Source organism: Nuphar pumila, chromosome 2, assembly GCF_984573655.1.
Source record: "Nuphar pumila chromosome 2, dmNupPumi1.hap1.1, whole genome shotgun sequence".
NCBI lineage: Eukaryota > Viridiplantae > Streptophyta > Magnoliopsida > Nymphaeales > Nymphaeaceae > Nuphar > Nuphar pumila.
Window position 1 is genome coordinate 111,755,710 of NC_143250.1, and position 12,944 is coordinate 111,768,653.

Genomic DNA, 12,944 nt, shown 5'->3' on the forward strand with positions numbered 1-12,944 from the left:
AGCGACAAATTAGCTAGAGAAAACTTTTTTCATGAATCCGTCGCTAATTAGTGACGGATTAGCGATGAAGGTTGTTTCATCGCTAATTAGCGATAGATTAACGACAATAATTTTTCGTCGCTAATTCTCAATACAAGAAAACCATTTTAGCGAGGGATTTAGCGAAGGAATTTTTCCATCGCTAATCCGTCGCTAATTAGCGACAGAAAAATTCCCTCGCTAAATCCCTCGCTAAATCCCTCGCTAATTTTCGATTTAAACCGAGCGCGAAATTTTCCCTCTCTCCTCGTTCGAAATTTAAATCGACCGCACGATTTAAACCGCTCTCTCCCCGTCGAAGAGCGCGCTGGAGAGCATGACGGCGATGAGGCAAATTGTTGGAGGACGGCGACGCCGGCGGACGACGATGACGGAGGACGGCAACGACGGAGGACGGCAACGACGGAGGACGACGACGACGACGGAGGACGGCGACGCCGGAGGACGGCGACGCTGGAGGACGGCGACGATGGAGGACGACGACGACGGAGGACGGCGACGATGGAGGACGACGCCGACTTTGAAGGACACAGTTTCATGGAGGAAGGCGATGCCGGAGGACGGTGATGACTTCGGAGGACGCCGTTTCACGGAGGACGGCGACACCAGAGGACGGTGACGACGTCGGAGGACGGCGACGGTGACGACGTCGGAGGACGGCAACGGTGACGACGGAGGACGGCGACGAGTTCGGAGGACGCCGTTTCACGGTGGATGGCGACGAGGCTGAGCGATTGTTGGAGGAAGGCGACGTCGGTTCACGGAGGACGGCGATGCCGGAGAGCACCGGTTCACGGAGGATGATACAAGTCAGTGAAATCCCTGTCGGGTGCGGTATAAGTCTGGCTTATTGCTGCCGGAATACCGCCCGACAGGGATCAATTTTTTTTATTTTTTTTTTAAAATTTAGCGACAGATTAGCGACGGATAATGTCCGTCGCTAATCTGTCGCAAATTTGCGACGAAATTAACGACAAATAAGTTTTTTTGCCAATTAGCGAGCAAAAATTCGCGATGGCCTCTATCCATCGCTAATCCGTCGCTAAACTGTTTAGCGACGGCTTAGCGACGGATTTAGGTCGTCGCTAATCCACAGGTTTCTTGTAGTGTATGTTCAAACCACTCTAACTCTTCTTGCCGAAGTTGGACAATACAATGGAAGTGGGGCTCAGTCATATAGATGATGAAACTTAAACTCAGCATACCCTCATATCATAGTGAGTATGAAAATTTAAATTTTATTTTTTCCCTCTTAGAAGAGTATCAATGACGGCTTAGGCAGTTACTATAACCGTTGTGAAACGTAGCACATTTAGTCAGATGAGTATTTAGTGACAGCCCAAGCGGTCGTTATAACTTTTAGTGACAGAATCTTTAGTGTCGCATAATGTTGTCAGTATCGGTATCGAATGGTTGGGCTGCCGATTCAGCTGTATTGGCCGGTACCAATACTCAGCTGAATCATTTTGTATTGTCTCAAAAATAATAAAAAATTATTATGTGTCAATCGTTACGTGTTAAAACCATTAAAATAATTTAAAAATAATATTGTAAAAATATTTTTTGGTATTTTTTATATTTATTAAAAATTAGGCTAATAGGCCCTGCAGCGTATCGAAATTCTTCTGATACGCACCATACTCATAACATTGGTGTCGCCTAATAGGCTTTCACAAAAAGTTATGGTGACTGCTTTATTAACTTTAGCGACAGCTGCGAGCTGCCACTAAAACTAAGTATTGTTGTAGTGGTAAACAAAGAAGACAAGAAATGGAGCACTGTTGCTGGATGTATTGTTTTTTAAACATGCTTACCATGATGAGAAGCACAGTTGACAGAGTGAGTGGTTTTCTTCAGTTGACTGATTGGTCATACCATCAGATGATGGTTTGCTATTTTCCTACCTACATTTTTCAAGTTGATTACACCCTTCTGAGGCTCTCCATGGATTTCCAACTCAATTATTGGATTTCCATAGATTGCCACAGTGAGAAACTTTACACTAGCACTCATGCCTTTTCTGTGACCCTTTTTGGAACCTAGATTGGCACTTGTACCCACAAAGTCTATGCTCGGCTCCCCAGGCACCAAGAGGTAAAAGTTGTCATGTCAATTTTCACCAACGCTGTTTGTCACCTAGAAATATGGGGCCTATCTTAACCTGTTGTACCATTGTTGACGCACAAATCGTAAGAGAGAAACTGTGTTCTTGATGCTTTTCTCCTGCAAAAGGTGAATCTTACCCTTTGACATCACGTTACTACCCTTCGGGGAAGAGAAAATGACCCATGAAAGGAGTGCAGATTTGCTAAGAATCGAGCGTATCTCGTGTCATTTTCATCTTATATATGTAGTGTGTACTAACCTTAAGACGAAAGATCTCACCTTAATTAGATTTGCTCACTACACAAGAGCCATCTTTTTACACACCAATCTCTCTCTCTCTCTCTCTCTCCTATATATATATATTGCAACTTAGTTGTAAAGCCTGATAGTACGTGGGCTCATTCAAACGTCCCCCGTGTTGGGCTTAGCTGAAGTGTGGAAAAAGGGGCACACACACCAGATTTCCTGGCCCATAGGCATAGATTCTTCATTTGAACATTTTCCTAGGGCCGACCATGATAAAACCAATACAAAAAAGAAAGCCCAACAACTTGGTTCCCTCCTTTGTTTTGTTTATTTCGCAATGTGCAATGACAAAAATTATAAGAATGTCTTTAGCTATATCATATAGCTAGTTCATGCACACGAAATAATGCATACATCGCGAGAGAGAGAGAGAGAGGCTAAAGCCACTCAACTAAGAGAGAGAGAGAGAGAGAGAGAGAGAGAGGCTAAAGCCACTAAACTAACAGGAGAAGGGTCCTAAAATGTATATGATTGCAGGGTCAGGAAGTGCAAGGTCACATGGATTCCCCTGCTCATCTGAGGCTTACTTTTGGGGTGTCAGCCTTTAGGGTGCTCGGTATCGGGCCTTACGGTCCCTTTTTTTATCAGAAGGTCCTTGTCATCTAATGGTGATGCAGTAGAAGACCCCTATTTTCCTGTTTCTTTGTGTGTTTTTTCTCCCCTCTCTCACGCTAGCCAGAAAAACATGGCTTTTAGTCTTTTTTCTACCTGCCTACGTGCAAATATCTCTCTCTCTTTTTATACGGTTGAGGGAGGCTCCGTTCTTTGGAGAAAGAAGGGGGGTCTTCTAATACTGACGGAAAAAAATCCCTAAAAAGATGGTTGTCAATTTTCATTAGGTGGGGTGGATTTCTTAAAGAAACCTTGATATTTTCCTCTTGTTGGACTTGTCCATACTTACTGCCATGGATTGAGAACTACCCACAAGGCAAAAGAGAGAGAAAAAGATGGCTCTTGAGGCAGTTGGCTTCCCCCATGACATCTTCAACTATGGGTGCAAGGATTTCTACCCATTTGCAGCCACTTTTAGCACTGAGTTTGGTGTTGTTGAGGATGGGTACTCTGGCTTCCTCTTCCCTGATAGGAAAGAAGAGGTGATGATGGGCGCCCATGTTGGTCACTGGGACGCCTCCCCATCTTCCAATATTGCTCTCTGTCAGACGAGTTCTCCCTCGCAGAACTGTGTTGGCTTCACTTCTGCAGAAGGGGAGGCTGCAGGGAACATGGGGAGGAGGAAAAGGAGAAGGTCTAGGGGTTGCAAGAACAAGGAGGAGGTGGAGAACCAGAGGATGACTCACATTGCTGTGGAACGAAACCGTCGAAGGCAGATGAATGAGTACCTTGCTATCCTGCGCTCTTTGATGCCTACATCCTACGTTCAAAGGGTTTGTGGCTATTCTTATCATTGTGTTCCATCGTAATAATGTGTACCATCATAAGATTATATACATGAAAACTGAACATATTAGGCCCTATGCCCAGTTCTGCCCCATAGTTTGAAGTGTTTTATGATAGATCTGAACTGTTAGATGCATTAAGCATCCTAGATTTAGTAGGAAAAATGTATTTATATGAGCAGGAAAAAATTGATGCCTTCGTAGCCATTGATTTTTGGATAATCAGAACAACCTGTATACAGGTCCGATTCCCGTGATTCAAAAGCCGGTTCCCACTGAACAAAACCTATAGATCACATCTATCTATGGTCTATGGTGTGACAAAAATACCAAAAAACTAAGATTTTAAGGTAATAGAACCAGAAAGTAGGCAGGACCAATATATATATATATATATATATATATATATATATATATATATATATATATATATATATATATATATATTGGTTCCTGTGAGCTAATATACACCATGTGTGTCTTGGTAAAACCAAAATTTGTGAGAGTTTTTTTACATACTGTTGTGGTTATGCCTTCACTTATATAAGAAAATAGGAAATTCTGAATGTTTGTACTGAATCAAGGGGACCACCGTAGCTTGAGTATAGCAGAAATACAAAGATTTGAATGTGACCTTGTGAATAGAATGTTGGAGGATATTGGTGGACGAGGTCCCATTCCACTAGGTTATGTACCCATTTAAGCATATTGATATATACATGAATATCTTTTCCTGTTTTGGCTAATAAATGTACTGTTAGCATCTCAGGCTAAGCACTGCTGGGGCAGAGAATTAAAAAACAAAAAAAAGGAAGAGTAGATTCCCTTACCAAACAAATTGAAATAGCTAAATTTCATTGAAAAACTTTTTATTTTTTAAGATAAATGGATATGCTAATAGATGCCCATAAGAGCCCCCCTTCATCTGGTAAGGGCGACTTGTGAATATCACCAAGTTGACTGGACGTCACAAGTTTGAAACTGGTAGGTGACATCCCCTGCCTTAAGGTAGAAGCTGATGTACTCATTGTATGTGTGGTTGGCGATGGGGTTTTCTCGCTTGAACTATCAAAAAAAGAATATGAAAATAGATTGACGAACCTCCTTTCTAACTCTTGATGATTTTTTTTCCTTTTTTTGGTCAAACAGGGGGACCAAGCATCAGTAGTTGGGGGAGCAATAAATTTTGTGAAGGAACTGGAGCAACTCCTGCAGACTTTGGAAGCTCAAAAGACGGTGAAGCAGCCTGTGGAGAAAGGGTTTTCTTCGTCTCCCTTTGGTGACATGTTCACCTCACCACAGTACAACTCCACCTTGGCCGGTCCGAGCAGGTGCAGTGTGACAAGCGAGCCTGTGGCTGAGAACAGGTCGGGCGTTGCAGATGTACAGGTGACACTGGTAGAGAGCCACGCCAACTTGAAGATACTGTCAACAAGGAGACCAAGGCAACTCCTCAAGTTGGTTGCTGGTTTTCAGAGCCTGCAACTCACCATCCTTCACCTCAATGTCACCACTGTTGATGAGATGGTCCTCTACTCTGTTAGTGCCAAAGTAAGAGCCTTCCTATTTTTTTTTTTTTTTATTATTATAACTCAAAAAAACCACACCCCGCATGAAGACCTGGTCATGCTGGCTCAGCCTGCCATACCTACGGTTGTCATACCGGCGGTTAGGACCCGAGTGTATTGTCTTCTCTTTCTTCCGGTGTATTCAGTATCACCATTTTTTTATTGAAAGGCAAGCTGGGGTTAGGCTGACCCCTTACCAGTTATACAACCATACCATTGGGTTTTGAACCTGCAACATTCCAATCCAAGGTGACGTGCACTAGCTCGGTTGGTCAATATCACCATTTTTTTGTGATACTGAATATGCACCACATGTGTGCCTCCTTTGTGGTCCCCAGCTGTTGTCCCCAATCACCAAATATGAAAAAAAAATTGGTGACGTTGAATATGCACCACAGGACGTGTCTGGTTATGGTCCCCACCTGATGGGAAGCTGTTAGAAGATTGGGGACCACCGTAGAGGACGCATCTGTGGTCAATACACAATATCATAAATTTTCTGTGATGTTGCATATGAATAAAAAAAAAAAACTCTTCCCATGTAAAGAGTTTGCACTGCCGTCATGTGATTGGCGCACATGACATGGGAGATGAGTTAAGGGATCATTTTTGGCCTTACATTGTCACACAGGTCGGTAACGTCATCGATATGGGTGATCTCATCCACACTGGTCACAAAGAACCGCACAGGGGTATAACAACCGGGACAGGACACTTTTTATTATTTTATTGTTAAAAATATTTTTGGACATTTTAATTAGAAAAATGTAAAAACTATTAAAAATAAAAAAAAAATAACATTCGTATTTTGTCATAGTGAGTCACGTGACATCTTCCCTTGAACTTGGTAGCCCAAAAGGTATGTCCCTCCTAGCATCCACAACGGGAAAGAAGAAAAGACCAAGGACTCAAATGGCGACCTAAACAATAGGTCGCACCAAAAACAGCAACAGAGACGCGCATACAAACACAGGTGGTTGTGCTAGCCATTTTCTTGCTAATTGTGTTTTTGAAGGGTTCTTTGCATGTTTTTCTTAAATTCAACAGTACAGATGTGTTGGACATGATCAATTTACAAGAGAACGACACATGGATCATGTTTTTTCCATAAAAATCTTAGACCGTCCATTTTTAAACCTTATAAAAACTTACTTGCATGTCAAAAATCAGATTATCCAAGATTCTCTTCTTATAAAATCAATGATGTAGAACACAACTGTAAGGTCAGAATTAAGAAAAACATAAAAAAAACCCTTTAAAAGCCCGATTAATTGAAGGTTGGTTAGAAAAAAGTAGTTAGTAGCTACCACCTATAAAACTCATTTTTTTCTTTTTGAAAGGCAAGCTAGGGTTAGGCAGACCCTACCAGTTATACAACTATACAATTGGGTTTTGAACCTACAACATCCTAACACAAGGTGATGTGCACTAGCTGCTCCTACCAGACAAGCGGAGCCCCCCATTGGTATAAAACTCAATTTTGTGCACCACTAAATATGTGAAGTGAAATCGCGTGCACTAGACATTTTTGAGTTTTTTCATTTTTTTTTTTAAATTGACTGTACATATTTGATCTATATGTTATAGGAAGTGGCTCGTGTGTTATCCAATTAAGACGTGATCCGACTCCCTTTAATGTTGCAAAATCAGCGCTTTACAAATTTTGTAAATTTTAAGTCAAACAAATAAAATTTTTTTTTTTGTAAAAAACGCACAATCCATGGTGTCAATTCTAATCAAATGGATCATCCCAAACACATCTGTGAGGTCGGATTTCGAAAAAAAGGAAATCCAATAAATATACAATCAGAAGTAAATGTATCTCGGACAGTTCCTGACGTTGCTATATAGAAGGTTCATGTGGAGTTTACCAACCCGGCTCCGCTTGCTTGGTAGGAGCTGTTAGTGCGCGTCACTTTGTATTGGGACGTTGCAGGTTCAAATCCCAATGGTATGATGTATAACTAGTGGGGGTCTGCTTAACCCCAGCTTGCCTATAAAAAGAGTTCATGTTTAGTTCATTCAAGTGGCTCTGTTCTTACCAGCACCAAACTCGTTAAGATATTCTGGTTTTATATTCCAAGTTATGAAATTTGAGACTTAAAAATGTTCCTGTGCGTGTGCATGTGTGTGCGCGCGCGCTTTCCTATTGGTGGTAGTAATAATTTATTCCTTTTTGTGGTGATATATGGATAGGTGGAAGAGGAGTGCCAGGTTGCTGGGGTTGATGAAATAGCTGCAGCAGTGCACCAGATCATGAGCAGGATCCATGCAGAATCTGGTCCAGCATAAAGTGAAGCAGCCAGGCCCCTTCCTATTTTCACATGAAAAGAATCCAAGGAACCCTCATTCTTCTTCACCAAGATGGTCTTCAACTTTTGGTCTTTGTAAGACTGTGTACCCTCTAATCCACTTCAATAACCAACCGTTATGGGGTTTCCTTTTGTAAAACTCTTTGTACAACACATTTAGTTTCCTTCACTGCCACTACTGCCAGTGCTAATGGAATGATAAATGATGGTGTTTTTGAATTATTCAAAAGGAAACAAAGTTTGTTCGTACCAAGGATTGGTTGGTGCCATTATTGTGCATAAAGGTTTACAAGATTGGGATGTGGACAAAAGGTGTGCCGCTAGGAGTCCAAAGTACAGACAACCTATATTATATTGATTGGTTTCTTTTTGGCATTTAATAAAGACTTTGTCATCAACCAAAAGGAGGAAAGTTACAATGGTTTAGGTAATAGTGATCGCTACAGTACAAGTGAGAGTCTCCTGATAGGCGCCTTGAGTCATGTTGGATGACAATGTGAGCTGTATGTTTATTATAAACAGGTTTTTAGGGGGAAACCATGGGATAAAATTTGATCTTGGTAATCAAAGACATGATATAACAAAAAGGATAATTTTTTGATATTGGTAATCAAAGGCATGATATAAAAGTAAGGCGGCTTCAAATATATTGCGTGTAAATGTCTACCAACTGTGCTAGTTTTTGTTGGTTGTATCTCAAACTTTGGGAACAGGTTAGGAGAAAAGACAAGGAAAAGTGGGTGGTGTTAAAAAAAAATATATATATATATATATATATATATATATATATATATATATATATATATATATATATATTGTAAGTGAAATACCTTGCAAGGGTATTTTAATCTTTTCAGTGTAATAGGCATCAGCCCATTAGGAGATGACAACCTTTTTCACCTTTTTACTTTTTGTTTTTTATAATTTTTTGTTTTTTTTTACTGTTGGGCCAGCTCCAATATAGCTGTTGGAGCTGCTCCCAACTGTCATAAATATAACCATTGGGAGCCTCCCAACAGCCATATTGGCTGCCCCCTTTAGCCTCTTGTATTATAAATAGGCCTCATGACATTTGTATTATTTCATCTCTTTTTTCAAGAGAGTTTTCTATGCAATATACTTTCTCATTTGACCCTTGTGTGGGTGATGTGATTATCTAATCAAGTGTTCCACTTGATTGAGATGTGTGTTCTTCCATATTCATCGAATTCGATCAACTTCATTACATGGTATTAGAGCTTGGGTGTTCCAAAAGCCATTTTTAGAGAAGATTGTGACAATATCAAGAGCAGGATCATGAGATTGACAAAATACAATAAATCATGAATTATTACATCAGGAAGCGAACCACTTCGGAAAAAAGTCTTGTATTTTCTTCCTTGTTCTCTCTTTCTTTTTCTTTTCCTCTCTATTCACTTGTTGTAAATGAAGAATGAGAGAGAGGTAATAGTCTCTGTTCCCATACGCCTAAATAATACAAACTATGTGATGTGGGCATCCATAGTAAAACATAAAATATGGGAAAATGGACTTTGAGGATTGGTTGACGGCACCGAAAAGGAGCCTAAACTCATTCTTACAAAAATCGAGAATGAAAAAGAAGTTGCGTTTCAAGGAGAGAAAATGGTTAAAGTCCTTTCCGACTATGAGAAAAGATGGAAGGAATGAAGGATGGGTCATTCCAAAATTATTGGATGACTCATCAATAGTGTGAACATCCACAAGTGTTCTAGTTTGGCGAAGTTTGACTTCGCTAGTGATGCATGAAAATATCTTAAATACATGTATAATCTTAAAGATATCACACATATATGTAATATCCAAAACAAAGTAAAGATCATGACTCAAGAAGAGATGAGCATAAGAGAATACTACAATGCTCTCTCTCCTTTGGGATGAATTGACTCTTCTTGAACCAAAGTGACATTGCCCACAAAATGTTGAACTCTGCAAAAATCAAATTAAAGCAGAGCATTTCTATCAATTCATAAATGGGCTTAGGCCCAAATTTGAAGAAACTAAATCCGTTCTTCTTCATAGAGGAGGGGTCCCTTCCATAGTTGAAACTCTTGAAGAATTAACGATGAAAATAAATAAATTGAAAAAGCCATCCACTTCTAAAGATAAAGAATCCATGCTTGCTATGTCAAAGCCCAAAAATCATATCAAGAGCTATAAACCACCACATTTTTTAAGAAATGAAAATGGTAGAAATCTCAATAACTATGAAAAGAGGGGTAATTATGATTTTAAAAGGGGTGAAAAAATTATTTGTTATCACTGTTATGAACCGGGACACATCAAACCATTTTGTCTGAAAAGAAAGAAGGAGGATCATAAAGAAGATAAAAGGGTGACTTCTGTTGAAAGAAGTGAAATGGACGACTCCAAATGTATCGGCTCGCTCTCTTTAGCTCAATTAATAGAGGCACTACAACATATGCTTAAAGCTCAAGCTACTTCTTATTCGGGAGCGGCCATATCTACAAGTAACAACCATGGTAAGACCTCTTGGATCCTTCACTCTGGTGCTTCATTTTATATAACCCCTAATGAGTCTATATTGACCGAATGCAAGTTTAATCCAAATGATTCTTGTGTTTCAACTGCCGATGACACATCTTTGAAAATTAAAAGTTTTGGTATTTATAAAAAAACACCTATCTTTTACATACCAAATATTAGAGTAGTACCAAAATTAAATTTAAATCTTTTATCAGTTTCTCAAATTACGGATTATGGTTACAAAATAGTTTTTTCATGTAATGATTGTCTAATACAGGATCTTCAGTCCAGAAAGTCGATTGGGCGAGGCCATAGAAGATGAGATCTCTATGTCATGGACAATCTTGAATTACCAAAATAACTTTTTGTAATTTTGTGAAAAAAAAAGATATAAAAATTTGACACAAAAGACTAAGACACCCTAGTGTGACCAAATTACAATTATTTCCATTTCTGTCAAATTATAAAAGAAAAAAATTTGTATGTAAAGATTGCATTCTTGGCAAAATGAAGTCTTTACCTTTTGGACCAAGACACCTTATAACTATGAATCCATTTGAATTAGTGTATTAATATGTATGGGGACCAGCTCCGATTGTGTTCAAAGGAGGTGTTTCCTATTATGCTGTGTTTGTAGATGATTATAGTAGACACTCTTGGATATTCTTTCTAAAACACAAATCAAAAGTATTTGATTGTTTTAAAAAATTTCATAGTTATATAAAGAATCAATTTAAAACTAATATTCAAATTTTTAGAACTAATTTCGGGAGAGAATTTGTGTCAAAAGAGTTTGAAAATTATCTTGACCTAAATGAGATTTTTCATCAAAAATCATGTTCATACACTCCTCAACAAAATGGACTTGTCGAAAAAAAGCACAGACACATTATTGAGACCACGAGAACAGTTCTACTATCCAAAAATGTTACAAAAGATTTTTGGGCTGAAGCCGCCCTTACGACAGTCTATTTGATAAGTAGAATGCCTTCAAAAAATATTGAAAATGTCTCCTCTATTGAAAAACTTTGTAGAATGTATCATGATACAAAAGGTTGAGGGTCTTCGGGTGCAAGTATTTTGTTCTTACCAACAAGAATGATAAACTCTCACCTAAAGCAATTCCTTGTGTGTTTTTAGGTTATGCCAAAAACCAAAAGGGATATAGGTGTTATGACATTGAAAGAAACAAATTGTATGTTTCTCGAAATCTTACATTCCTTGAAACTGAAAACGGTTTTAGCAAAGAAAAAATCTAAGAGAGTTGTGATTATTCATTCGTCTTTGACCAAGTCAATGATAAGTATGAAAATATTCATGAAAGTGAAGATATGCATGAGGCAAATGAGAATGTGAGAAGGAATCTTGATGATATAGACCTATCTCACAATAATTTACAAACCTATGCTCGATGTATCGAAGGTCACCTACTATGTGCCCTAGAAAGATACTCTCAAAACCAAGAAAAAGATTCTTCTAGCCTTAGAAAATTTATAAGAATTTCAAAAGCTCCTAATAGATTTATATCATATGATTCCTTTGAACCAAGCTATATATTGTGTCTAATGGCCATCCACTCGTATTTTGAAACTCAATCATACCATGAGGCTAAACATCATCAAGAATGGGTTAAGGCCATGAACGATGAGTTAGAAGCATTAGAAATAACAAAAACATGGAAAATCCAAACATTACCCAAAGAAAGAAAAACTATAGAATGCAGATGGGTATATAAGGTAAAAACCAAGTACGATGGAATATTAGAAAGATATAAAGCTAGGTTAGTGGCCAAATGATACAATCAAGAATATGAGATAGACTATGATGAGACGTTTGCCCCAGTCGCTCGAATGACTACTGTTAGAACTCTCATTGCGATAGCATCGATTACGAAATGACCTATATTTCAAATGGATGTTAAAAATGCATTTTTAAATTGTAATCTGGATGAAGAGGTGTACATGGATCCTCCACCAGGCTTGGCTTTAGCACATGGAAAAACCCTTCGGTTACGTAAGGCCTTATATGACTTGAAACAAGCCCCCAAAGATTGGTATGATAGGTTTAGTAATATGATGATACAAATTTATTTTAAATCTTGCTTTACTGACACCACATTGTTTATTAACTCTTCTAATGCAGGAATGGTGATCCTACTTCTTTACGTAGATGATATGATAATCACAAGAGATGATAAGCAGGGAGTTAACCATATCAAAGATATGCTTAAAGCTAACTTTGATATGTCAGATCTTGGTTTTTTATGATACTTTATTGTAATAGAAGTTGCTTACTCACATCGTGGTTTTTTTTTGTCACAGACTAAATACGCAACGGAGATAATTGAAAGATCAAAACTCTCAGATTAAAAATTGGTCGATACTTCGGAAGTCATAAATGCCAAAATGAAGAAAGATGATGGAGAGCCCTTGCAAGATCCAACGCCCTACAGACAAATGATTGGAGCTTTGTCTTATCTTTCTATTACTTGTCCTAATATATCTCATGCTATTTATTCTGCTAGTCAATTTCAACATGCTCCCACTCCAGTGCATATGAGCATTGTAATGAGAATTGTTAGATATATTAAAAATCTATTAATCTTGGCTTATTTTTGTCATCCTCCTCCTCACTAGAAGTCATTGCATATTTTGATTCTGATTGGAGAGGGGATGTCAATGATAGACGCTCAACCACTGGTTTATGTGTAT

General features: G+C 38.7%; 1 pseudogene across 1 annotated transcript; it reads left to right on the forward strand.

Annotated features, from left to right (window-relative positions):
* The first annotated feature begins 3,398 nt into the window (after positions 1-3,398).
* On the forward strand, positions 3,399-7,966 carry LOC149846754 (transcription factor bHLH94 pseudogene; annotated as a pseudogene). The gene is made up of 3 exons (XR_016428369.1): positions 3,399-3,836; positions 4,998-5,399; positions 7,613-7,966. The product of XR_016428369.1 is annotated as a transcription factor bHLH94 pseudogene (transcript).
* The last annotated feature ends 4,978 nt before the right edge of the window (positions 7,967-12,944 follow it).